This window comes from Octopus sinensis, linkage group LG10 (assembly GCF_006345805.1).
Source record: "Octopus sinensis linkage group LG10, ASM634580v1, whole genome shotgun sequence".
Lineage (NCBI taxonomy): Eukaryota > Metazoa > Mollusca > Cephalopoda > Octopoda > Octopodidae > Octopus > Octopus sinensis.
Window position 1 is genome coordinate 51761934 of NC_043006.1, and position 23941 is coordinate 51785874.

The window sequence follows — 23941 nt, forward strand, 5'->3', positions numbered from 1 at the left end:
ATAATAATAATAATAATAGTAATAATAATAATAATAATAATTATATGCAGTACCAGGCAGTGGCTCTCATGGCTTTTGATCTTAACTGATTGAAAGTATTATTATGTACATTGTTTTGTCTTGGTATAAAAGATGGGCTAGAGCAGATATTCTACTCAATACCACAGATTTGCTTGTCAGTTGCTCAACCTTAACCAGTTGACCATGTCCCTCAGTGGCTGATGATATGTGCATCTCTGATCATGAGTAGAAGTAGTAGGGGAGCATCATAGCCATGTGTTGAGAAGAATTCTTTGGGGTTTGAATAATTCATCTCTGGAAACATTGGTGTTTTGCTCCTCATCTTTAAACAATCTTTATTCAGTGACCTTTTGAGCAGGATGGGCTACTCAACCTGAAGGAAATTCTAACTGGGCCTCACCTGCAAGGTTATGTGCTGTTCATGTTGATATAAGATCACTATGTTGTGCACAGATGGTTGTGATGCATGTTGAGCGATTGCTTGGAAAAAGTATGGCAAAGTGGAGGACGGAACTTTCTAGCATTTTTCTTATGCTTTCGTTTTGCAATTCCCCTCTACTCAGTCGATCAACATGTCCTAAATTTCTTTTTAACTCTGTTTCTCACAAATGCGCCTATGTCAGTATGGTTTTTTACGTTCTGTTTGTTCTCTTCTTTTGTATCTAACTCTATCTGTGGCAACCAAAGCTGAAACCCAAATAATCTTGTTAGATGCAGTTATATTTCTCATCTAGTATAGCCCAAATACCAAATCTATCTTTTGGGTTTCAACTTTGAGCATGCGTCGATCAATGTACCTCAGATTGATGTGGGGAGGGTGCTTGATCCTGGTCTTCTCTAATATATTGGCACAGCATCCTCACTGTGTCTTGGTCATCATCATATTCTTGTGATACAGCTCTTCCCATTACTTCTGCTTCATTTACTGAGAATGAATTTACATTTGCACTTTGCTCTACGCCTTCACTGCTGCCGTTCATTTCTCTTTCCTCGATGATCACGTTATCTGTTGGTGAAGTATTATTTCTATTTTCAACTTTCCTTTTTATCTCTTCAATTTCCACGTCTGTTAACCACCCTTTTGCTCTTATTGCTCTTGCTTGGTTGGCTAACCATTTTGAAGGGTCCTATTTCATTCCATTTTACTGTCATACATTGTTGAAACCCCCTTCTACTGGGTTCATACCTGATCCAGCAGTCAATTCCTGTTCGGTTTGCCTCCTTATCCCACCTTCTTCTCTGCCTCTGACTTTGTGTATAAGCAGTCTCTGGATGATGATCGGGCCTGCGCTGCTCAACCACAGGGCACTTGCTGGGCGAAAGGCTTTCACTTTTGGTTCCAGCCTCATTAACACCATTATTTGATACATTTGTATTAGACATTTTCATTCAACATTGAGGTTTGTGCTTTAAGGTTAGCCACCAACCAGTATTTTTATCGAGACACCATCTCTAGTAAGATCATCAACTATTGAGTGAGAGAGCAGTGCATACCATGAAAGTGACACTGGGGTAAAATATACAAAGCCCAGTGTACCTATCATGACTATCTGTCTGATTAGGGTACATCAGGTACATGTGCGCGACATGGTTATCTCATATCAAGATAAGCAGCACATGATTTTGCAAGTGGGATCCAGTTAGAATTTTCTTCAGGTCGAGTAGCCCATCCCACTCAAAAGGTCCCTGAATTAATGTTGTTTAGGGAACGAAACACCCATGTTTCTAAAGGTGAATTATCCAAACCCCAAAGACACATGACTATGATGCTTCCCCACTACTTCTGCTTGTGAGCAGAGATGCACATATCGTCAGCCACTGAGGTATATGCTCAGCTGGTTAAGGTCGAGCAACTGACAAGCAAATCTGTGGTATTGAGCAGAATATTTGCTGTAGCTCATTATTATTATTATTATTATTATTATTATTATTATTATTATTATTATTATTATTATTATTATTATTATTATTATTATTCTATGTTTGACTTTTGCTTTACATTTGTACAAATTGGCTCCAAGTCTCACCCAGAGACCTCAAGAGACAAGTTAGAAGTTCATGTTGGTGTTATGCCTAGGGTGCCATATATTTGGTTTTAAACTTAGTGTTGTACTACTGAAAGTCTAAAAAATCATACGAAAATTATATTTGTTTTAAAACTTGAGATTACATAGAAAGTATTTTGCGTAGGATATGAGCAGTTCCCATGAGCACTATCTTTTGAATTTCTGCCATTTTGGGGGTTTCCTGGTATCTGAGTTTGCTATCCTTCCCAGGGCACCTGTGACAACAGGTATTGTTTTAGTCTTCAGGTTTCATTATTATTATTATTATTATTATTATTATTATTATTATTATTATTATTATTATTATTATTATTATTATATTTTAAAAAGGATTGACGTAACTCTTCACAAAGGTAAACAGTCAAGACGAAGAGCGCGATTCGATTGTAAGATATTTTATTAGTTGAATGATATTTCAACAGTACGTCTGTCTTTGTCAAGTTCAAAATAAGAAGTGATAAAAATTCAAAATTACAGAAATTTAAACGTAAAGTATGAACGAGAGCAACCAGTGTCCTCACGTTGATGGAATGACATCATCATCAACGCTAGTTTTTGAAAAACTAGACGTAAATTTTATGTTGGACTTTATGACGTGGGCTTGCAAAATAACTCTGCCACTATTCTGCCTCAAGAAAACTTGACTTTTTTGTCCAACATAAAATTTACGTCTAGTTTTACAAAAACTAACGTTGAATTTTTGGACACAAAAGTCAAGTTTTCTGGAGACAGAATAGTGACGGAGTTATTTTGCAAGCCCACGTCATCCCACATTTATCTCCACTGCCTCTTCGATCATCCACATCATCTTATTCGAAATCCCAATTTTTGAGGATAAAACGGATTTGTAATCAAGAAATTTGATGAGAGGGAGGAGGAGCTACAGACGTCGGACATAGAAGGTAGCTGGAAATTCCTACGGGACAGCTTGCTGAGTGCCACAGACCAAGTCTGTGGATGGTGCAAAGTCCCTTCCAGACCTAGAGTTACGTCGTGGTAGAATAGTGCAGTAGACAAAGCCATTAGTGCAAGGAAACAGGCCTGGAGAGCCTGGAGGGATGGGGGTAGCAGGGAACCGTACCAAGTAGCCAAAAGGGAGGCCGGGCGGCAGGTATACATAGCCAAAGATATAGCAGAAAAGAAGAAGTTTGCCAATGTCCAGCGACGTGAGGACCAAAGAACTGAGGTATTTCGGATTGCTAGACAGTGTGTGAGAGAAAATAGTGATGTCACAGGAGAGAAATGTGTCCGCATGGATGATGGGGCACTTGCTTTTAATGTTGGTGAAAAGAAAGAGGCTTGGAGAAGCCATTATGAAAGACTGGTGAATGTGGAGAATGAATGGGAGGAGGAGAGTCTGCCAAATGTTGACCCAGTAGAGGGACCAGCTATCCAAATAGACAGCTCCCTTGTAGTTAAGGCAATTAAGGGTATGAAACCAGGTAAAGCCCCCAGCCCATCAAGTATCACTGCTGAGATGCTTAAAACAGCTGGTTATGTGGGCTATGGCCTAGTCACCCGCATTGTAAACCAGGTAGTTTATAATGGAGTCATACCCAATGACTGGCGTAGCAGCACCATAGTCAACTGCTACAAGGGTAAGGGTGATGCTCTAGATAGAAATAACTACAGGGGTATTAAACTGTTGGATCAGGTGATGAAGGTCACAGAGAGAGTCATAACCCATCTCATTAGGGAGAGAATTTGCTTAGATGAGATGCAGTTCGGTTTTGTGCCGGGTAGAAGCACCACTGATGCTATATTTCTGGTCCGACAACTGCAGGAGAAGTACCTAGCTAAAGATAAACCCCTCTACATAGCTTTTGTGGACTTGGAGAAAGCCTTTGACAGGGTTCCCCGATCCCTTATCTGGTGGTCGATGCGGAAACTGGAGATTGACGAATGGCTAATAAGTGCTGTACAGGCTCTATACAGAGAGGCTGTCAGCAAGGTTAGGATTGGCAACGAATATAGTGAAGAATTCCGGGTAGAAGTAGGTGTACACCAAGGCTCAGCCCTCGGTCCCCTTTTATTCATCATACTCCTCCAGGCAATAACAGAGGAATTCAAAACAGGATGCCCCTGGGAGCTCCTCTATGCTGATGACCTGGCTCTCATAGCAGAATCACTACCGGAACTAGAAAAGAAATTTCGGGTGTGGAAACAAGGGTTAGAATCAAAGGGCCTTAGAATAAATGTAGCGAAGACCAAAGTTATAGTAAGCAGAAAGGCAAACTTAGCACACACCCCATCGGGCAGGTGGCCCTGCTCGATCTGTAGGAAAGGTGTAGGTAGAAACTCCATAAGATGCACCCAGTGTAAGCTATGGACGCATAAGAGGTGCAGCAACATCAAAGGGAAATTAACTGATAAGATAGCTTTCATGTGCGGCAGATGCACAGGGACAATAGACACCACAAATACTCAGAAAACAGATTCCATCACACTCCAGGGGGAGAAACTAGAAGTAGTTGATAGTTTCCGCTACCTGGGTGACCAAGTTAGTAGTGGAGGTGGATGCTCAGACAGTGTCACCACTAGAATACGAATATACTGGGCAAAGTTTAGAAAGCTCCTACCCCTACTGGCGACAAAGGGTCTCTCACTCAGAGTGAAAGGTAGATTGTATGATGCATGTGTGCGAACTGCCATGCTTCACGGTAGTGAAACATGGGCCGTGACAGCAGAGGACATGCGTAGACTTGAAAGAAGTGAAGCTAGCATGATCCGCTGGATGCGTAATGTCAGTGTGAATGCGCGACAGAGTGTAAGCACCCTGAGAGAAATGCTAGACATAAGAAGCATCAGATGCGGTGTGCAAGAGCGACGCTTGCGATGGTATGGTCATGTACTGCGGATGGATGAGGAGAAATGTGTGAAGAAGTGCCGCTCCCAAACAGTTGAAGGAATCAGGGGTGAGGTAGACCCAGGAAGACATGGGATGAGGTAGTCAAACATGACCTCAGAGCGTTGGACCTCACTGAGGCAATGGCGAAGGACCTAGATCTCTGGAGATGTGCTGTGACTACAAAGACCCGGGATGCTTCCGGCACCAGTTCCGCATAGCCCCTGCCCGTTCAAAGTACCTTGGATCCCGGAACATCTCGCTGTGCTTGAGGAGACCTGTTGAGACAAGTGCATGTACATGAACATCGAAACAAATATCAATGGAAATAGTAGTTGTGATACCTGTGCCGGTGGCACATAAAAAGCACCATCCGAACGTGGCCGTTGCCAGCGCCGCCTCGACTGTCTTCTGTGCCGGTGGCACATAAAAAGCACCATCCGAACGTGGCCGATGCCAGACCCCCCCCTGGCACCTGTGCAGGTGGCACGTAAAAAGCACCCATTACACTCGCGGAGGGTTGGCGTAAGGAAGGGCATCCAGCTGTAGAAACACTGCCAGATCAGACTGGAGCCTGGTGCAGCTCCTGGCTTCCCAGACCCCGGTCGAACCGTCCAACCCGTGCTAGCGCGGAAAACGGACGTTAAACGATGATGATGATGATGATGATAGGGGATTACTGGAAACATGCAAATGCTTTTGTATGTAATTATGTCAAACGCGGTTACAGTGAATCACGGTTAAAGAAAATAGCAAATGAAATAGCTAAGATTAGCAAAGATAATCAAATCTACACGCATAATTTTAGCAAGCACAATACATTAGATGACAGAATTCTTTTAGTGATTAACTGGCACCGACATTTCGCTGGCATTTCAAAAGTGTTGTCTGCAAGTTACCAGCATGTGGCGAAAAAATATCCTCGTTTCAAACAGATATTTCCTCAGCCGCCTATTGTAGCCTTTAGACGGAATAAGAATATAAGAGAATTATTGACCTCTATAACTGACTCAAAGAAAACGAACACTTGAGTATCTGCACGCTGTACCTTAAAGAACAGCCGCAAGAGAGGTAAGCTCTGCTCATCGTGCAACAACATAAGTGAAATGGATTCCATCAGAAATCATAACAGAAATTTATGTTGGTTGTACAACACAGAACAATTAAACAAAAGGTTTAATGGGCACAGATTCGACGTCAGGCACAATAACAGTAGTTTGATAGAACTTGCTGAACATTTCGTTTCAAGCGGCTGCAATTGTGAAAAAGACTTGAAAGTACATATTCTCAGAAAATATTCTGTATCTGTTTCCACTTTCACTTTTCAGAATGTGTGAAGAGAAATATTTGCGGGTTTATTAACATCACGCCCTTGAGGAATGAATAAGATGACAGGAGAATATCATCAAATTTATACACAACTGTTTGATTAAATATTCTTCTTTCTCTCTTTTTCTTTCCTTTTTTTCTGTCTTTTTTCTTTTCGCCTGTTATAAAACTGTAACTTAAAAACTGATGATGTCATTCCATCAACGTGTGGACACTGGTTGCTCTCGTTCATACTTTACGTTTAAATTTCTATAATTTTGAATTTTTATCACTTCTTATTTTGAACTTGACAAAGACAGACGTACTGTTGAAATATCGTTCAACTAATAAACTATCTCACAATCGAATCGCGCTCTTCGTCTTGACTATTATTATTATTATTATTATTATTATTATTATTATTATTATTATATTATTATTATTATTATTATTATCTCCTCTATATATATAAACGGCAAAATGTCTGCGTGTGTGTCTTTTATACAAATCCACAATTTTTCAGTTAGAGGGCTCGCACTTTCTATGGTCATTCAAAATCGTCCAACGGTGGTCGTGCACATCTTTACATTCCCCCAGTCACCCCTCAAAGGCATTAAAAAATCAATAGAAGTGACTTTTTTGTGAATTTTCTATCCAAAACCCAACCAAAATGCCCGAAACTTGATACGCCAGTTGAATGCCAGCTAACTGTATGTGATTGGTCGGAGATTTGGACAGTACTCGCGTGTGCACGCACGCAGCTGTATATGCATGCACTAGCACTATGACCCGGCGTTGCTGGGTCATAGTGCTAGTTATTATTATTATTATTGTTGTTGTTGTTGTTATTATTAGCATTATTATTTTGCTTTCGCTCAGGTTCGGTCTTATTCCTGGTAGGATTTATATGGGTAACAGTCTGCTATCTGTAAACTTAGGTATCAATAAGTTTTCAGCAGACTTTCAAGTGCTTAGAACCCTCTTGATATGTTCTAACTCTTTCGTCTGACTATTTATTACGCCCACTCCAGTATAGCTCTATTGTTAGTCAGACAAGTAAGACCATGACTATCTATGACCATCTGTTTCGTACTCTCTACCACACTGACACTGACTGACAGTATTTATAATGATTAACACATACCACTTGTTTCGGGGGGGGGGGAGTGTACCATTATTACTATCATCCCCATAATATCTCCCCTTTTAAATTTTTCTCTTTTTTTTAGGGAGTGTAATTTTATTTCTTTTATTAGTAATTTTTTACACCACCCCACCTTTTGAGTTTTTTTCGTACGATTGCAAATTTGATATATTTTCGTTTAGCATCGACTCCCAAGAACTCCGTTCATTTTCTTTTTTTACGCTTGTGCATCTGGATTCAATTATTTGTAGTGGTGTTGGTACTTGAAAAATATCATATAACCATTCTATTGGTTCGTGAATTCTTTTGGGTTCGCTCTCATCGAATCTTGTTTTAGTTGGTTCATGTGTCTCTTGTATATTCCTTTTCTTCCTTTTACTATGTATAGCATTTTTCCTATGCGTTTGGTAATCACGCCATCTTCCCAACTTTGTTTTCTGATCTTAAATGTCCTCATAAATATATTTTCACCAATTGTGAAAAATCTTGCTGTATTATCCATTGCAATTTTTTTTCTTACCAGGTAGCAATTTGATGAAGTTTCCTTGCAAACATCAGCTCCGCTGGTGACATACCTGTTGGTGTATTTGGATTTGGTGTCACACGGTATACTCTTAATTGTTGTAGAGCTACCTCACCCGTGACTTCCTTGTTTGACTTTATTAGGGCTCTCTTGAACATATCGACAAAGCGTTCTGCTTGTCCGTTAGGTTGTAGGATGGGATGGTGCCGTAGTTACATGTTCTACAGCGAATGTTTTACAAAACTTTTTAAATTCAAAAGACATAAGTTGCTTCCCATTGTCAGACTCTTTCGCGTCTGGGATACCAAATCTCGCAAACAACTCATGTAAAAAAATTTGTCGCAGTTGAGGAGCTTGGCTGTTTACACTTACAAATTTCTGGTCATTCAGAGAAAGTATCAACTACCACTAAGTAGTATGAACCGTTTAAAGGATCAGCGAAATCGTTGTGTAGTGTCAACCACAGAACATCTACCTTTAGCTAAGGTTCTCTTTTTATCGTTGGTAATTTTACTACTAGAGCACATCCTCTACAGCCTTTCACTAAATTTTCGATTTCTTTATCCATTTTTGGCCAATACTCGTAGCTACGCATTAAGCTTTCATACTCGAAATACCAGGATGTCCAACATGAAATTCCCTCAACATTTTGTTTTTTAATGTTCCAGGTATTACTACTCTCTGTGCCTACGTCAGTAAGCCATTACAAATTGAGTATAGGTTCACGTCTTGGTTTCGTTTCGCACCAATCCTGTTCCTATTTACTTTTCCTGACCACAGTATTTTTTTCATTTCTGTTATGAATTTGTCCTCTCCCGAATTCCATTTTATGTCTTTTAGGGTTACCAGTAATTCGCGTACCACATTCCACATTGTATTTTTTAAAATTTCTCCTTCTGATCTTAGAAGCTGCGATTACCATATCTTTGAATGGTTCGCAGTGTTTGAAATCAATATGGACAAACCATCTGCATGCCCAAGTGTTTTTGACGGGAAATATTTCATTTTATAATCCTAATTCAATAATGTAGTGCTCCATTGCTGTAGTCTATTTGCTGTGTGTGTTGGTATTCCTTTTCTAGAGCCATATATTGACAGTAGTGGGCGATGGTCAGTTTGTAGACAGAAACTTCTTCCATGAATAAATCTATGGCATTTTTATTACATTACATATGATTGCTAACGCTTCCTTTTCTATTTTTACTTCCATCGTCATATTTGTGCAGGAGCACGGCTCCTACACCGTAATCACTTGCATCTGTAGCCAATATAATATCCAACTTTGAATCAAAATACGTTAACGATAAGTTCAATGTTAAAATACTTTTTAATTTGCCAAATACCTTCTGGCATTTATCAGTCCTGCGCCATTTTGCATTTTTCTTTAACAAATCATTGAGCGGGACCCTTACATTATGTCTATTGGGAATGTAAATTTGACAGTAAATCTAAAATGCTTGTAGTATAGTCACATTATTTGGCTCGGGCATATTTTTTATAGCAGTTATTCTGGATGGATCCGGTTTCCGTTCGTTTTTATCTATTATGTCTCAAGTATTTAATTTTTTTCAGAAAAAATCGCGTTTTACTTCCGTTAACATGAAACCGTATTCTCCTATCTTTTCGAATACCCTCTTTAACATGTTTTACATGTTGTTCATGTTATCGTCTAAATAGGCGGTAGCAAAATCACAGCCACCCTGCATTGTATCCATTATTTGCTGAAATATGGAAGGAGCCACTTTTACACCGAAGGGAAGCCGCTTAAATTTAAATAAGCCACGGTGTGTATTAATGGCTAATAAGTGAGCATTCTTCTTCTACTTCGATTTGTAGATATGCTTCCAAGAGATCCAATTTTGAGAAGAATTATCCTCCATTCAATTTCGCAAACATTTCCTCAGGGCTCGGCAATGGGTGGTTATGTGAGATTAGGCAATCATTCAACCCCGTTGAAAAACTGCACAAACTCTTAACTTTTTCCTTTTCTTTTTCATGTAGACCGTAGGCGCTTGCCCAGTCTGAGTGGTCCGTCTTCTCGATTATTCCTAGGCTTCCAAGTCTTTCAAGTTCCTTATTTAACTGTTCTATTGCCGCAAAGGTACATTCCGTTTTGGCTTAAATACAAATGTTGCACTTTGTTTTAATATAATTTTTGCCTTTGTTTTCGTGCATCAGCCTAATTCCTCCGAGAAAATATCTGGGAATAAATGTTTTACTTTTCGTTTCAGCCCCTTAGCCACATTCCAACCTTCGATTGAACCGACTATATTCCCATAAAAATCACTCTATGCCGAAAAAATTAACTGAATTTTTTAACTCATATACTTTTGCCGTTTTCATTTGATCATGAAATGTCACGTTACACACGAATTCACCTACAAAATACAATCTTTTACCCGCAACACCGCGTGCTACTTTTGTAGATTTACTTAATTTCGGTTTACTGATATACTTCCAAGTTTCTTCATTCATAATGTTAACTTCACTTCCAGGGTCTAATTGCATTTTTACTCTTATACTTTCAATTTTCACATTTACAAATTTTCTCTTTGTCACATCGCCATTTTCTTTCAATGACATCTTATTTATTCTTGGTTTTACAGTTTTACGCGTCCAATTTTTCAACAACGGAAGCTTTCTTAAATGGACAGTTTTTTCTCAGGTGTAGACCTGCACGTGTAGATGCACTTGTTTCACTTGGGATCAATCTTTATGTTCAATTTTCTCTGTGTCGTGTTTTAAATTTACTATTCTTTCACACTCTTCTGAACTTGTTGTAAAGTTACAGTTTGGTTTTGTTATAGCTTAGCGAGAATTCTTGTTCTTACTTCTGCGTCTTTTACTACAGTTAGTCCCTGAGTAAATATCAGGCGCTTGAACATACCTGGTGTTAATTTGTCCAGTTTGAACTTTTCACATTCTCTGTTAACTCTAACAGCATATGTGATATAGTCTTCCTCGTTGTTCTTTTCTTGGTTCAAACATTTCCAGCTTGTATTGAACAACGATCTTTTCTCGCTAAATATTATACACAATATGTCTATTGTATCTTTAAAGTTTATGTCAGAAGGATTTTTTTTCGGGAGCACGTAATCGCTGTAATGCTCATGTTCTCCTGCTGACAGTTTTCTTAAGATTAAACCCGTTTTCATATCGTCGTCCCAGTCTTTGCACTCTTTATTGAAGATTTATTCGTATCTTCTATAGTACGCCTCGAAGTTAACTCCTTCATACTTAAATTCTGTTTTCGCGTTTGCAACATAATCTGGTAAGGAACTCTTTTTAGCATTTTCTGACGTAATAGTAATTGTTTTCTTACTGTAATAGTAATTGTTATTGTTGCTGTTCTTTTAGTTGCTGTTGTTGTTGTTTTTGCAACTCGAGCAAACCGGCCAACAATTTTTCTACAATTTTACGATTTTGTATACCGTAAAATTTCGTAACTCCTTGTGAATTTGTTAATTCCTCGTCGCCAATGTTGTAATCCTTTCGTCTGACTATTATTGCGCCCGCTCTGGTATAGCAGTAAGACCACGACTATCTATGACCATCTACTTCGTACTCGCTATCATTATGACACTGACTGACAGTATTTATAATGACTATCACATACCATTTGTCACGTGGGAGGGGTGTACCATTATTACTATTATCCCCATAACATGATAATACTCACTGTCCTTAAGAGACAAACCTTCTGTCAGAGCTCTACCGGGCTTTGTATTCCAACTTCCTTCAGCCATTTATCTATATCTTTACTTACTGTTCCCAACATACCAAATATTATAGGCATGACCTTTACTTTCTTATGCTCCAAGTTCTTCCTATTTAATTTTTTTTCGTCCTGTTTCTTTATGATCCTGGAATCAAACGGGCATGATGGGTCGATCTTCTTCTTCTTCTTCTTCAGAAGGCGTTGCGTTCTACATTTTTTTTGTGGTGTCCTGTACCCATATATGCATGTATATATACATATAGATGTAGGTATGTACATATATGTATGAATGTATGCATATGTTTTATTTATTAAATTGTTATTATATGATTGAACGCAACGCGTCTTCTTCCAAGTAAGTTTTATATATATACTAGCAGTATTGCCCGGCTTTGTGTGGCTATTAATCGCACTGAGGAAAATCGATTAATCTGCGGGTGCAAAATCAATACTTTCTTACACAATGTACGTACGTGCGCTCGTGCGTTCTATGCACGCGCGAATTAAGCTAAACTTGGATGAAGTTCAATCAAAATTCAATTATTTGGTTTTAAAATCAAGCATTTAATGCCCTCTATTTTTGCGCTTATGTGTTCCATTTCTTCAATAGGAAGTACGTAGAAGCGTTTCATAAATTTTTGTTGATCAAATAATTGCATTGTTGAATTATTCTTTTAGATCAGTATTTCTCAACGGGGATTTCAGGGAGTCGCTGGCGATGTATCGTGATGATCAAAAATCCGGCCTGCTAAAATTTGGTTAAAGTGATTCAAACTGCAGACTCAACGCAAAATGGTCACATTTAATTCAAAGCGTTAAAAATGTTATGAAAACAATTGGTATGTGTTCACAAAGTCCAAACGATTAATAACGAAAAAACCCTCAAGCCTACATCCTGAAAATTCCTTTCTTTGCCAAATTTCTACAATGTTTACGGCGATTCGTTTTTATATCTTGATTTTTTAAATTTTTCACGCAATTTACGCATGCTTGCACGCGTGGTGAACACAGTTCACGTCAAACAGCTGACTGAGTAAAGTTCACTATTCAATGCATGGGATAAGGCCTAAACAAACACATTATCGATTTTTGCACTTGCGAGATGAATTTCGGAACAGAAATAGCGCAGTTCAATTTTCATTCGCCTAAACTTTAAGTGACCCATTTTTGGTGGTTCTACGATTTGTTGGCTAGGAGGAGATGTGCCGGGAAGTTAAACACACAGACACACAAGTTGAGTTTTATATATATATATATATATATAAACAAATTTATAACCCTGGAATCTTTATATATTTACCATCAATCTCACCGCAAACTAGATGCAGTGAAATCACGTCATCACGTCAGTAACCAGGCTGCAGTTGGTGATACAAAAATTTTGACAATAAACATTTAAGTAACCTTAATTGTCTTCACGCGTTATTGAATGGCTAATGTGTATCTTCCATGCTACAGTTGTGTAAAGGAAACTATAATTCAATTCCAAAATGTCAATAAGTTGAAAATAATGAATGTTTTTTTGTCTATTAGACATTTATTACATATGATTAAATTGCTGAATAAAGTACATGCATACATGACAGAATGTAGTTAGATACTGTCTGTCAGTTTCTATCTGCCTACCTGTATATCTGTTTGTCGCTATTTGTTTTTATTTATTTCAATAGTTCATCGATTTCTGAGCGTTACCCATAACATAATATATGATGGTGATTCTTGTTAATTTCTCCAAGGATGAAGAACTTGTTTGAAATAATATTATTGAAAAAAAATTTGAAATGAGAATTGTGATGTCTATGCATCTCCCTCAAACATTAAGTCGTTGCTATTATGTTAAATTGTCGTATGTCCAAATTTGGCCAAATGCGTTTTTTTCAATATTTATTTTTGCTTGCTATAGCCGGTTCTTTTGGTCAATCTACGGTATCTCCAGCTGCTTCAGATACCAAGATATAAAAAATTATCAAAGTGTAGTACAACGGTTTTGCTATGGAATGTTGAAACTATGACAGCTGTATCATACAGGTTGAAGATGGGAAGGGTGGCTTCCCTTTGTAAATATTGATAGGGCACAGAAAGTGTGTTAATAGCCAGCTGGAGGAGATGTCCTCCTGGGGCTACAAGCTGCAGTAGCATCCACCCTTAGGGGTTAGCCACATTTAAGTGGCAAATACTTCACGAACTATTTTTTCGTTTTCTGACAAAGCAACGTTTTGAACTTACGACACTTTTGCATAATAGCAACGAAGTACATTAAGGAATTGATGGGAACATAATTATGAACTGTTGAGTTTTTAACTCAGAGCCAACTCACTACTCTACATAGTTTATTGCTTCAGTGTATATAGAATGTAAAATAATTACTGGTGTTGGTCATCTATGACAGCTGTGAAGATTACCAAGGTTAGAGTGCATTATTCAGATTAAATACAGTGTTAACGAAAGTTGCTAGAGGTTCCATTGATCTGTGAGGAATTCGAGATGTTGACTTGTCAGAACCATGGTACGGTTTATATACAACAACAGCCATGGCTATGAACAGAACTATTAAGGTAACGCATATTCCACATGTTAGACCTGAAAAGAGAAAAAATAGAAATTTTGAGAAAGAGAATATGAGAAAACAAAGGTAGAAAAAGAGAAAGAAAGAAAGAGAGAGAGAGAGAGAGAGAGAGTGATAAAGGGAAGAGAGAAGGGGTTTACTGTAAATTTCTGATTATAATGGGTAAAAGGTAGTAGGAGCTGGAAAAGTTGTTACGGTGGTTTTCAAAGCCACCCCTTATCAAATACAGATGACTATTCAATTGGTAGACTGACTCTCTCGTTGATATAATGATCAGACACTACTACGACTACTACCATGCTGCGACTGCCACCACTAGCATACTATTTCTTCCACTATTACGAACCAGTCCTTAATATCAACATCGCCACTAAGGTACAATAAATTATTTTCTGTGTTAAAATAGTTACTGCAATTATGACTCAGAAAGCATTAAAAGGAGACCAACAACCACTGCCATTTGAACAGTCTAAGAAAAACTTGTAAACTTTTAATATTGCTATCATGCAAGTTTAATTTAATTAAATTCAATTTATTTTCCTTACTATATGAGTACATTGTCTTAAACAATTAAAACCGGTTATATATTTCGATAAAAATATAAATATTTCTCCTTTTATTTACCATTCTCAAAGCCGTTTTTCCTTTTGTTTTCGTGTGAAACTTAAATTTCTCAATGTACATACATACGTACATATGTACATACATACATGCATACATATATATGTATATTTATACGCATATATATATATATATATATATATATATATTTCATGTGTGTGTATATGTGTGTGTGCGTGTGTGTGTACATTTGTGTGTGTGTGCGTGCGTATATGTCGACCATGGCTAGAAGACCAAAGAAATATTTCAGAGACCAGCTAAGGATCACTTTAAAGAGAAGTGACATCAGCCATTCAAGAGAGTAAATATTGCTACCAACCATTCATTCATTCTGTTAGTTTCACTTTAAGAGGATAACAGAAGATATATATAGGAGAAACGAACTCGCCTCTATTATGTTCAGCAAAGTAATGTGGCATGAGCACAAAATTATATTGTCTCTCACCATAGATTTACTTGTCCCATCTTTGACTGTAGCTGTCCACTAAAGATTGGTATGTACCGCCATCAACTGATCCACAAATAAAGAAGATCGTTATCATAGCATTCGATCGACAACCATAAGCATGTCAATATATTGAGAGATCTCTATATGTATTCTCTTTCCCTTTCTATTTTCCTATCGTCAGTTCGTTTCATCCCTCTTTAGAGTTCATCGACTCTATTGCTTATCTTGCAGTCACTCACTCTTGACATATTCTGTCAGCTTCTTCTGATCGCTCCTATCTCGACCTACGTCCTCCCACTGACTCACACCCCATCCACAATCTTTCAATTCCACCACATCTGCCACCCTCGTTGCTGTGGAAAGTCTCGTTTATATAGACTATAAGCAGAAGCCGTCCCTAAGGAACACCACTGGTGATTTTACTGGGGTTGAGTGGATTTCACCGATCACAATATGTTGTGTTCTGCTCTCCAGGAAATACTCAATCCAGTGTAGTAGTTTTCCACCGATTCCAAAATTTGACAATTTTGTCAGTAGGATATTGTGGTCGACTCTGTTGAACGCTTTACTCATGTCAAGATATATGACATCAGAGTTCGGACCTGATTCCAAGGCTTTAAGAACATCATGGATGTTGTGTAAGAGCTGTGTTAGATAGTCCCTGCCGCAGCGAAAACCATGCTGGTTTGAATTTAGGAGATCGTTGCTCTCCAGGAAGCCACCTATCCTTGATCGTACCACCCTTTCAAACATTTTAATGATATGGGATGTGAGTGAGATTGGGTGATAGTTGACTGCGAGGGATCTGTTTCCCTGTTTGGGAAAAGAGCTGTTTCGGTATATATCATGAGTCTAAAGAATTTCTCCAGAGGTTGGTTAGAAGGGCTGCAAGTTGGTATCTACATTCTTTCAGACTAACAGGGAAGCTATCAGGGCCTACAGTAGAATAGTATTTGATCTCATTTATTGCTGCTATGATATCTGAAGCAGTATAAAAGTTATATCCGAGATTATATGTTGAAGATCGACTTCGTTCACATCCCTTACGTCAATATCAGTGGGATCATTAAAGGCAGTACACACACACACACACACACACACACACACACACACACACACACACACACTCATACGCACACACACACCACACACACACACACACACACACACACAACACACACACGTAGATATATATTCTTTTATTTCTTTTACTTGTTTCAGTCATTTGAGTGCAGTCATGATGGAGCACCGCCTTAAAGGGTTATAGTCGAAGAAATCGACCCAAGGACACCAAGACTTATTCTTTGTAAGCCTGGTACTTATTCTATCGGTCTTTTTTGTCGAACTGGTAAATTACGGGGACATAAACACGGCAACATCGGTTGTCAAGCGATGGCGGACATCGGTTGTCAAGCGATGGCGGGTGGGGTGGGGAATGAGGACAAACATAGACGCACATACAAACATACAGACACACACATACATACATACATACATACATACATACATACATACATACATACACACACACACATATATATATGCGTGTGTGTGTTTGTGTGTCTGTGTTTGTCCCCCTAGCATTGCTTGACAACCGATGCTGGTGTGTTTATATCCCCGTTACTTAGCGGTTCGGCAAAAGAGACCGATAGAATAAGTACTGGGCTTACAAAAGAATAAGTCTCGGGGTCGAGTTGCTCGATTAAAGGCGGTACTCCAGCATGGCCGCAGTTAAATGACTGAAACAAATAAAAGAGTAAAGGGTATATACATACATACACATACTTACATACACAAGTAGACATACATATGATTGTGTCTGTATGAATGTTCGTGTAAGTCTGTGTGTGGGGTTTTGTGTGTGAAGGCGTGTGTACGTTTATTTGTACTGTTAATACACATTGTCTAATAGCATATACTTAGTCCCCCTTACGGTATAGAAGGGACAGGTGCGTGGAGTAGATGTGAGAAGTGGTGCGATCGGAATCGAAATTTTGGAATGCATGCAGGATAGCGCTCTCTCTTGACACCCCAAACACACACACACACACACACACACACACACAACACACACACACACACACACACACACACACACACACACACACACACAACACACACACACACACACATACACACAGCGTAGTTGGATTACCAACGCGCGGGAAAAAGCAAGTATTATGGGTAGACGGCGCTAATTAAAAAAAATTATTGTAACTTTGTATGTATGTGTGTGTGTGTGTGTGTGTGTGTGTTACATATATGTAGTGCTGAAAACTCGAAGTAGTGAAGTAGAAAAATTCAGCAAGTTTGTATAAGAATACAGTTGCTTTAAACGCGTACACACACACTCACACATACACACGTACATACATGCACACATACATATTCGTAAATATTTGTGAACGAATATATTATATTAAAATGATGTTTACCTAAATCTTGCGCTTTTAGTACAGCTATTGTGTTTGCCTCTTTCATTGTATGCAATCATCCATTTGACTTTTGCTATATGCAGACGGTAGAGGTTGTTTGATAACAAGTGTCACGCGGTTAGATTGCTATCATATCCATTTGACCCTTGCTACCGCTCACAACTTTGACAAGTAATCCTCTGTGATAAATCTGGTATATAACCACAAACTACACTTGACCTACAATATGTATATACACTTTAATCGCTTCTAACTTAAGCACAAGCACCCAACTTTTCGAGGAGTGAACAGGTCATTAGATCTGTCGTGATATTGTACAAGTACGTATTTCATCGACCCCGTGAAGAATGAAGGTGATATCGACCTCGATAGGATTTGATTTAAGAACTTTACAGTTTATACTGAAATGTAAATGAAATAAGTGATGCGGTAGAGTATAAAGTCAGTTCCAAGTTTGCTGAATTTGAAAATCGGAGCTGTACACTACTTTGACCTTACAATTTGATATATTTGTAACGGTGGAAATTGGTTGGTAAACAATATAATGATGATGTGGTCAGCTGGTGTGACGATAACTATTTTGTTGTTAGGACGGCAAGTTGTAAGATGCGAAAGATGAACAATGCATGAAATTTTAAGGAAATATTTATTTACCGTTACGTTACAAATACCTTGCCTCGACGGGTAGGTTTTGATACATCCAAAAGCATGCGAAGTAAAGTTTGAGTTTGGGTTCTCTTCATTGTTTAGTAGTAATTGCTGAGACAGATAGAATGATGCTGTAAGAGAACAGAATTGGAGCTAGTGAGAGTGAGAAAATGTGGGACGTTGTCTTTCTTTTTCCCTCTGGCCGTTTTGTTTGCTTGCCTCCACGATTCTAGTGGTCGGTTCACTAACTGATGTTAGCTCTCTCTAAACTCACGAGTTTGTCACCAAGGTGACTAACTGATTTTTGCTTGGCGTATGCTTGCTTATATAAAGATCCAGAAGGATAGATATATCATTGAGAACATTAGTTTTAGTTGGTGGTCTTGTTATCTCTATTCTAGCTTTTAGTGAAGTAGAAGAGGTGAAGTGGTGAAGACATTATTTCGGCCTAGCTAAAGGCATCTGGAAAATCTAAAACTGCTGTCACAGAAAAACCATTGTTCCATCGTGGGAAAAGTTCTGTTGCAGTGTTAATTTAAATTTGGCTGTAGTGGATCGAATCCACTTCATGCATGCAAGATCCACTACATATTCTTGTAAATATGAAAAACCCTTTAACATTTTTCTGAAACATCCTAGATGTGAATGGAGTCATAATAGGATAAATAAATACTAAGACTAAGATTCCGACGGAAACATTGAGCATTGTAATATTCATGGATCTTTGGAGTATGTGATAAACAATGAAAATACAGCCCTCATTCACTGCAGTTCTTTGGTGATAAAATCACCGCAGTGTACTCACGCAAATGATACGTCATAATCAAAAGTCTTATTAAGAAGGCAAGATTATTAATTTATTCCTTTGCTGCAAACAAGACTCATATTTTTGCTTGCTGATAGCTCTAACGAGTGTAAATGCTGTCAGTGGTTTAGAAACCCACTTTCAGTTGATGACAGCTTTTCATGCCGAATTGGGTTTATTTCCTTAAACCAGCCTCTTTTAAGATTCATATAAAATAATGTAGATGAGAAATGAGAGAAAAAAAAACTAGGAATTCGAAGAACCTGATTCAAGATCCAATGCAAATAATGCAAAAGTACAAGCAAGAACGAATGGAGAGTTCTCTTCTTTCTATTTGCTCGTATCCAAGGAATACTGCATTGGATTCTTGATACGTTCATTCAGTGTAGTGTTCACTTCGGCAGGTTTTTAATTCAGAAGAGAAAGGGGTGTAAATACACATATCGCGTTCTAGCGAATTGGTTACTCTGTCATTTTTATTCTACTGGAATGGACAATTGAAAGGGAGGGATGTATTAGACTCAATCGATTCTAAAACATGATAATGACTCGAAAAATTTTGTAATAATAGACAATCACTGTACAAACTTACAAACTCAAAGAAACAGTCATCTGTGTATCATCGTTAATGTAAATACATTGTTGAAAGGCAAATTTACTGCGGTCTACGTCCAAAGATATCGCATCTCAGGGACGAGCTGTGTTTAAAAACATTATATCAGAGGGAGACGATAATCATTCCAGCAGCGGCTAGCGCGAATGAAAGATGCATTTCGGCCTTGTTGGGCTTTGCCATTGTGTGTACTCACAACCAGCTGCATGCTTATACAACATTTGTCACCTCCGATACATAGAAAAACAATCAAAAACATTCATTGGTATTACGAATAGCAATAAAACCGTTACATGCAATAAAAGTAGGATTAAATTTAAAAGAAAGCTACTGAGAAGGACCACTGAAGTTGAAATCTGGTATTCACACTAACTTCTGCTGGAACGATTTTCATCTCTCTCCGATATATATTGTGTTTCTAAATACAGCTCGTTCATAAGGGATGATATATCTTGAATACGGCAGTAAATTTGCCATTCAACAATGTTTTTACATTAAGAAAACTATTTAAATGTAACACTGCTTTTCTTGCACGTAACAGAAAGAAACATTCATTTATAGGAATTTACGGAAAACTGAATCAGTAAGTTGAACACTTAAGATATCAAATGTGTGAGACAGACTTTTGATATTGCATGACAAAAGAAGCATTGATTTTTTCATGCGTCAGTGTCCTAGTGGATAAAAGTATTACTGCGCTTTGCTTAGAAATGAAGGTTTCAGTTCACTCCATTGCTATGTACGCATCCAAAAACATGAGATTTGATGAGGACCAGCGATCAAGCTGATTGAAACGTTGTTTTTATATACATTTTAATATAAATATCAAAATATTTTTCATCTCTGATAATAAGATTAACAGCCCGAAATATTACAATCGTATATATAGGGTCATCCCATAAGAAATGCGGTTTTTTTACATTTCTTTTATTTTTTAAAATTAAGAAAAACAAAGTTCTTTTTTAATCTAAAATATACTTTCCTTCATTTTTTTACAATGCATTTCCACCTATCTGGTAGACTTGCAAGGTCCCTCTTCCAAAATTCACTTGTCCGTGAAGAAAAATACTCTTCCAGTACTGTTCTGACCTCGTCTACAAAATTCCTATTTTTCCCGTCCAAATGATTTTGAGGACTGCGGAATGAATGATAACCAGATGGGCAATGTCCGGCGAATATGGTGGGTGAGGCATCGTTTCCCATTCAAACTGCCCCAGCCTTTGGAATGTCATCCTCGCTGTATATTGCCGAGCATTATCCTGATGGAAGAACATCTTCCGTCACGAAAGCAAATATGGTCGTTCTCCTTCTAGCGCTGACTTAAGTCGCTCCAGCTGCTCGCAGTAGATCTCCTTTGTTATCATTTGTTTTCTGTTTAAAAATTCAAAGTGGTCTAAACCTTTCATATCCCACCAAACAGATAACAACACCTTATGTGGGTGAAGACCTTCTTTAGCCTGGGTGCAGGTGTTTCTTCTTTACCTATCCACTATCTTCGACACTTGACATTTTTATAGAGCATCCATTTCTCGTCACCAGTCACTATTCGGTCTTAAAGAGGTTCATTCGTGAGACATGAAGCAAAGAAGAGCACACATTCACTCTTTGCGCGCAATGAGACTCGAAAAGTTTGTGAGGAACACATTGACCCAATTTGCTGATTTTTCCGATGGCATGCAAATGTTGATGAAAGGTTGAATGACCAAATCCAAGCTTCTCTACTAGTTCCTCAACAGTTACGATGGGATTTTGTTCCACTAGGGTTTGTAGGACGTCCTCATCGAGCTCTACGGATCTTCCAGGGCGAGGCTTGTCTTTCAGGCTGTAGTTTCCGGCTCGGGATTCTGGAACCACTGTTGACACTGGCTTACGCTTATTGTCCAATCCCTATATACTGCATTAATATTCCTTGTACTTTCTGTTGCGTTGTTGCCTTTATTGAACTCATGAAATAACATATGCTGAATATGCTCCTTTGTCACTTCTGTTATAGCTTTGAAAAAAATAACTGTTAAAATCGAACTGTACTCTTCAAAACTTGCACTAAGAATAAGTACAGGGTAAAATTACTACCTGATCTTATAGCAAGTTGATACAGGTAGTTTATCCCGCCCTCCTTCAACTTCTAGTTCAAGCAATTGAAAAAACTGCATCATTTATGGGATGACCCAGTATATTTATGTATGTATGTATGTATGTATGTATGTATGTATGTATGTATTTATATATATATATATATATATATATATATATATATATATATAATATATATATGTATATATATGTATATATATAATATATATATTATATATATATATATATATATATATATATATATGTATGCATGTATATATATATATATCTGTGTGTGTGTGTGTATTGTCAGCTCAGGGGATATTGGAAACGAGAATGTAAAGAAATGCAACTAAAATGTGCAATTCTGTCAGTTGTTCTATTTAACACCCATTTTTAAACTCCGAATATAAATGACCAAACAGCAGGATAATCTTCCTCAAGTCACACTCTATTCTCATAAAGTATGGAATATATTCTGAAGAATGCACTCTTTGATATAGAAATTGACAGAACGATCATGGCTGTAATGCTTTGGATCATAAGTATGTTTGCACGTACACACACACACTCGCGCACGCACACACACATATTCTCTGAATGTATGAAAGCAAACATGAACAGTAAAATTTACTGAGCAGATTCACCTTTAAAAATGTTATTTTTTAAAAGACGAGCGGAGGCAGAAGGAAAAAACAATATGTCTTACAAGCGCTGAGACTGAAAAGAAGGATGGGAGAATAAACGAGCATAAATAAATGGACAATACAGAATAGGAGGACAAATAAGATAAACAGAACAAAAGCCCTCATCAACTGTCATCTAAACGTTTATCGCAGTTTCGGACACATTTAGACGGGATTACAATAGTTAGTAGTGTTCGACAGCTATGGCTTGAAGCTATCAGGGATAAACATTAAAGAGAAAGAAAATGCTAAGAATGCACATGGAAGAACACAAGATGTGCGACAACTCTTTTGACACAGGCAGGATAATACAGGAAATTTAAATAGCGTTACGACTCGACGAGGCAAAGTGTGTAAAAGATAACAGAAAGCAAAAGTATAGTAAAGACTTTCGACACGAAGAATTGCGGAATAAGGCAGAACAAAACAATACGACTGTCCATGAACAAAAGGTACAAACGATGAAGAAAAACAAGAAATGAAAAAACGAATTAAACTGCTTTCTGGGAAAAGAAGTTGCAAAAGGCAGAACGGAAGGGATAAACGAAAGTGAACAAAAGAGAGAAGGTCAGAGAGAAAGGTGGATGGGGTGGGGTGGAGGTAGAAAACACATGCACTATTTCCCAACAGTCTATATTATATACAAGTATATATAAATACATACTGTGCATGTGTGTGTGTGTATGTATGTGCTTAGTGTGCATGTGTGTGTGTGCGTGTATGTTGAGATAGAGATAGAGAGAGATGGGAAAGTGATAGGAAGAGAGAGGGGGAGCGAGAGGGAAGAGGGTGGAAAGAGAGGGGGAGAGGGAGAGAAGGAGAGAAAGAGAAAGAGAGCTAGAGATGACAAGAAAAACCATGCACTTACCGTTTTCCCATCATGCACAGTATCTGGGTTTGCCCCGCCACTCCCCGTCAATACGAAACTTGAAACTATCCGATGGCTACAATGGAAGGGAAGGCTTTTGTGAGGACCAATACCACGAAGGAGGGTTTTAGTGAAAAGAGAAAGAAAGAAAAGAAAAGTTAACAATGTTATGGTAGTGTGAAGGCGATGTGATTGTAGCTGTAGATGTGGTGTTGATGGTGTTCGTATTGGTGACGTGGTTATTGTTGTTAAACCCTAGGCCGGTCCAATTCAGCACACCTATGATCAAAGACGATTATACTGTGGGCAGGGATGTAGTCAAGTTCTAAAGTTAGTGGGAGCAAACACATAAAAATGAAAGGCGCCGTGACACATGTCAGACAGTTTTTAACTCAATGATTATATATTTTATAAAAAGCGCTAATTTTGAAATATGTGTTCGGAGTAAGCGGTCACTCTCTTTGTTTTTCTATTAGCTACGTCACTGACTTTGAGCATCCCATCTATTTTTAGGCATAGTTTGCCCAGCAAAAATTATCCACAATGTTCATTT

The 23941-nt window shown here is 38.1% G+C and overlaps 1 long non-coding RNA gene across 3 annotated transcripts in view; it reads right to left on the reverse strand.

Annotated features, from left to right (window-relative positions):
* Positions 1-13145: 13145 nt before the first annotated feature.
* Positions 13146-23941, reverse strand: part of LOC115216662 — a 28643-nt gene continuing 17847 nt past the window's right edge. Inside the window, exons 4-5 of one of the 3 annotated variants that reach the window (XR_005000979.1) lie at positions 23389-23482; positions 13146-14205 (exon numbers count right to left, since the gene is read on the reverse strand). This is a non-coding gene — a long non-coding RNA (uncharacterized LOC115216662). The remainder of the gene's footprint in view (positions 14206-23388; positions 23483-23941) is intronic. The other 2 variants (XR_003882091.2, XR_003882090.2) reach the window with 2 other exon arrangements.